Raw genomic sequence first — 5,762 nt, 5'->3', positions numbered from 1 at the left:
AGATATGTAATATATTTTTATCGTTTGCAGTCATAGAACTGAACTAAGGCAGGTCAAGATCAATATATTACTTATTTGGATCTGTAGTAGGATTATGTTAAACTGGAAACCACAGAGAAGAAAAGTGCAAACTGGTACCAATACACTGACCCAAAGGAATAACAGACTTGAAATTAAATCTTGCCTGGCATACCACAACAAAATAATAAAATAAGAATGCTCCATATTTCTCTGGCCTGCAAAGCTTCCCCTGGACCAATTTCCAATAGTTCACATGGTTTTGTGTTGCGTTCGTTGAATAAATTCACATTTTGACCCAGTGAGTCTTGGGAGTCTACTGAGACCCACTTTATTATTGTTCATGCCTCTGCAATATGATTTACTGTGGCTTTATTATTGCTAGTACATTTTAAGCTGTATGTTGTATAGTAAAGGTTTGATGCTCTATCCCTGAGCCAACTGGGACAGTACAATGTAACGACAGGGATATAGTAGAGTTACTGTATGTCTCTATGGTACTCCACTCTGACAGACTCAAACTAAGGAATCATATTTTCTCCCATGTGGAATAAGTGTGTGTGTGTGTGAGTGTGATAGAGAGAGAGAGAGTCTAGGGCAGGGGTATTCAACTCTTATCATACGAGGTCCAGAGCCTGCTGGTTTTCTGGTCTACCTGATAATGAATGTCTAGGGGGTTAGAGAGGGGCATTAGGTATTTCTGCCGGCGAGACTGGCATTTGGGCAGCTGTGTGTCTCTGGGGAGAGACTGGGATTTGGGCAGCTGTGTGTCTCTGGGGAGAGACTGGGATTTGGGCAGCTGTGTGTTTCTGGGAAGAGACTGGGATTTGGGCAGCTGTGTGTCTCTGGGGAGAGACTGGGATTTGGGCAGCTGTATGTCTCTGGGGAGAGACTGGCATTTGGGCAGCTGTGTGTCTCTGGGGAGAGACTGGGATTTGGGCAGCTGTATGTCTCTGGGGAGAGACTGGGATTTGGGCAGTGGAGTCGATGAAAGAAACAAAACACAAAAGCTCAACTTATCACTCAAACTGTAGGAGAGGATTTCTCAATAAGTTGAAAAACAGAGAGCGGTTATTGCTCAATTCTGTAAGATATTGTTAATAGGTGTTTTGGACACCACACCACAGAGACCAAACTGATCTTCAGTTGGGCAGAGGCTATGTGGACGTGTCAAATGGAACAAAAAGAAATTGCCATGGTTGTTGTAATCTATCTATCTATCTATCTATCTATCTATCTATCTATCTATCTATCTATCTATCTATCTATCTATCTATCTATCTATCTATCTATCTATCTATCTATCCACTGTAGGCCTGGAATTACATGGTTTTAGGGGCAAGGCCATTTGGCCTTCAAGGGCTGTCCAATCTGTCAGGGCACCAAGGCCATCTGCTAGGGCACTAAGGCCATTAACCAAAATAGCCAATTAAATGTATTTGAAAAGAAAAACTTGTGTATGTAAATTATCTTTTTCAGGACCCTGTCTTTCAAAGATAATTCGTAAAAATCCACAGATCTTCATTGTAAAGGGTTTAAATACTGTTTCCCATGCTTGTTCAATGAACCATAAACAATGATGTTAAGCCTCGGAGGAGGCTACACCTGTGGACCAGGCGTTAAGACACAAAGAGCTTACAGACAGTAGACAATTAAGGTCACAGTTATGAAAACTTAGGACACTAAAGATGCCTTTCTACTGACTCTGAAAAACACCAAAAGAAAGATGACCAGGGTCCCTGCTCATCTGTGTGAACGTGCCTTAGGCATGCTGCAAGGAGGTATGAGGACTGCAGATGGGGCCAGGGCAATAAATTGCAATGTCCGTACTGTGAGACGCCTAAGACAGCGCTACAAGGAGACAGGATGGACAACTGATCATCCTTGCCGAGGCAGAGCATGTGTAACAACACCTGCACAGGATCGGTACATGCGAACATCACACCTACGGGACAGGTACAGGATGGCAACAAGAACTGCCCGAGTTACACCAGGAACGCACAATCCCTCCATCAGTGCTCAGACTGTCTGCAATAGGCTGAGAGAGGCTGGACTGAAGGACCTGTTGCAAGGCAGGTCCTCACCAGACATCACCAGCAAGAACGTTGCCTATGGGCACAAACCCACCATCGCTGGACCAGACAGGACTGGCAAGCCACGGTTTTGTCTCACCATGGGTGATGGTCGGATTCGCGTTTATCGTTGAAGGAATAAGCGTTACACCGAGGTATGTACTCTGGAGCAGGGTCGATTTGGAGGTGGAGGGTCCGTCATGGTCTGGGGCGGTGTGTCACAGCATCATCGGACTGAGCGTGTTGTCATTGCAGGCAATCTCAACACTGTCCCTCATGTGGTACCCTTCCTGTAGGCTCATCCTGACATGACCCTCCAGCATGACAATGCCACCAGCCATACTGCTCATTCTCTGCATGAGTCCCTGCAGGACAGGAATGTCAGTGTTCTGCCATGGCCAGCAAAGAGCCCGGACCTCAATCCCATTGAGCACGTCTGGGACCTGTTGGATCGGGGGGTGAGCGCTAGGGCCATTCCCACCATAAATGTCCGGGAACTTGCAGGTGCCTTGGTGGAAGAGTGGGGTAACATCTCACAGCAAGAACTGGCAAATCTAGTGCAGTCCATGAGGAGGAAATCGACTGCACTACTTAATGCAGCTGGTGGCCACACCAGATACTGACTGTTATTTTAGTTTTTGACCTCCCCTTTGTTCAGGGACACATTCTAGATTTCTGTTAGTCACATGTCAGTGGAATTTGTTCATTTCATGTCTCAGTTGTTGAGTCTGACGTTCATACAAATATTTACACATGTTAAGTTTGCTGAAAATAAACACAGTTGACATTGAGAGGACATTTCTTTTTTTGCTGTGTTCACATGTACATACATAATTAGCCTACAGGTTGAAGTGTTAGGTGATAGGTGATTACAACCTGTAATGTCCAGAACGATTCTGACATGTGGGGGGGGTGTCTACTTTGGAGAATCTCAAATATAAAATATTTGGATTCGTTTTTTTTTGGTTACTACATGATTCCATATGTGTTATTTCATAGTTTTGATGTCTTCGCTATTGTTCTACAATGTAGAAAATAGTAAAAATAAAGAAAAACCTTGGAATGAGTACAGGTGTGTCCAAACTTTTGACTGGTACTGTATATATATTGGCTAAATGCCAGTCATGTCTGACAAATATAATGTAGGATCATTAATAATATGTAAAGGCTTGATTAAGTCAACATACTTGAAACACTGTTTGTTCTCATAGGAGAGAAAGGCCAGTACTTGATGTGCACTGCAACATCACCCACCTTGCAATCTGAGTGGAGTCAGTCAACATTTTGAAACTATTTAACCAACCATAAACGTAATTGTTTAAAACCTGGGCGTTTGACATTTTATGAGGCATATCGTACCATGTTCCAACTACAGGAATGGTAAGGGGATTATTTCATAAACACTTCCTCATATGCCATTGAAACCATTAGGGCCTATTTCTCTCATGTCACGCTTGTTGCTTCTTTAGATCTTCCCTCTATCTACATTTCTGAAGGATATTTTCCATCTCTGTCATATGAAACCGCTCTCTACTTCGGAGCTGTGATGCCTGTGAGAAGGATCCGATCACATCATGGGCATTGGCTAATAAGAATTGAGATATCGGAGTGAGAGACATGTGAGTGAGAGGTGCTTCGGAGGAGGCTACGCCGATTGGCAGCCGGGAGAAGGGAATTATAATTATTATATTCAGCACAAGGGCCACTTTTTTTAGAGGGCCACACAAGGGGTCATTGACGGCCACAGCTGCCGATACCACAGGGAAATTCTAATCCTAATCCACTGTATCCATCTGTTTTATATAACTTTGTGAGAGGTTAAGGAGCAGTATTGCAGACCCTATCACTCCCTCTCTCTGGGTTCCATCACCCTGAGCCTGCTTTTGCCCCTCCCACACACACACCCCATGACATCACTGTGTTGGAGCTGGGCTCAAGGAGAGTAGGGTGTGGAGGGAGAACAAGGCACCCCAGTCCCTGTTGAGCAGGGTAAAAAGGGAGTGGGGTAGCAGAATGGCCGGACCCTCTGCTCTGCTCCTAGCATCTCATGTCCCCATGCAGCCAGATGGCTGCCCGCACATCCTCTCAACACACACACACACACACACACACACACACACACACAGCGCTCAGTCATCTGACTGATCAAACGCTCCATTCAAGCAGGGCATTCATGTGGCTTGTTGTTTATTCAATCAGTATGACGAGTTGAAATTGTGGTCATTGCAGTGAAATATGATTACATCAGATGCATGAGAACATAGGTATTTTATGATCTGATGGGTGGGAGAGTAAAACATCAGATCTACATGTAAGATTCACATATATAGTTTACAGCGGATGACGGTTTTATTTCCACTGTGTGTTTGGTTGTGTACCTCTTTGAACTAAACAGTGGGAGTACATCAAACAACACCATGCTTTATTTGATTTCACCAGAGTGCTTTACTGGCTCTGGTTAGAGATGGAGTTTGTTCAAGAAGTCACTCTGCATTTCCAACAGAACTGGGAGATGTGTTATGGTGTGTGACGGTGTGTGTGTGTGTGTGTGTGTGTGTGTGTGCATACGCAAATCAATTTCTTACGATTCAAGTCAACCTATGTGAAGTGAACAGTAAGCTGGTGTGTGAAGCCATTAATCTCCCAACCATTTAATGACTTTAAAAAGGAGAGAGCCAGGCTCACCAACTTGTGACCTGACTTGCATGATGAAAAACCAAAAGGTGACAAAAACATTGTTTTCAGAGACCTTTTCCTGTATTCTGCATGTTGTCGACCCATTTCCATGCTTCCCTGCTCGAGGACGTCTCAGTTTAATGCCCAATCATAATATTTTTAGAAAACACCACACTCACTTGAAGTAATTAAGCTCTGTTGAAGCTTGCAGAATTGGATCATATTCAGTATGGCAATACGACTGTGCATTCCTCAAGAAAACAATGTTCAGAGTGAAAGTCCAGTATGCTTTACAACTACATTAGGTGTAAATGCATACATTAGGAAGAAATACTCTGTCCTATGTGCACATACATACATACTGGCTATGTACAGGTGCTAGATATCCCACTATGTTATAGAAATCATGTTTATCAGAAAGAATCTGCACTCAAACATAATGTTCAAACTCATTTGTGAGTTTATCACAATAAAACACATCTGGGAGAATGTCTATGTATTGCAGAGGAATTACATACAGTATTGGCCTACTGAATAGTGGGGCACCACATTGCAGCGAAGAACTGATGTAAAGCTTTCTTCCAGTTTAACGTTGCCAGTGAGAAACAATTAAAACACTTGTTAAAGTTAATCATCTGTCCCCATTTGATTAGAAAAAACAAGAGTTAATTAAAGAAAGATTGTGGTTGTGGGGAGGAGGAAGTGTTTTGACCAGTGCTGCAATTTGATTCCATTTTAATTGAGCAAAACCAGAAAAACCAGATTTCCCACGTTTTGACCTTCACTACAGTAGGCCTATTGTGACCTAAAGTCAACAAAACACTTCCTTGAGCTTAAAATATGGCAGCTGTGTACTACTATTTGTATTTCTTTCCTTGTATAGCCTACTTTCCTTCATAACGACCATTATGGAGAGTTACACTGGATAGCTGTCCACCATATTACTTCTGCATAACAAGCTCTATTAGATCAGTGGTCCTATAGGAAAGGAAACAA

This window comes from Oncorhynchus gorbuscha, linkage group LG10, assembly GCF_021184085.1.
Source record: "Oncorhynchus gorbuscha isolate QuinsamMale2020 ecotype Even-year linkage group LG10, OgorEven_v1.0, whole genome shotgun sequence".
NCBI classification, from domain to species: domain Eukaryota; kingdom Metazoa; phylum Chordata; class Actinopteri; order Salmoniformes; family Salmonidae; genus Oncorhynchus; species Oncorhynchus gorbuscha.
This window is presented reverse-complemented; position numbering follows the sequence as displayed.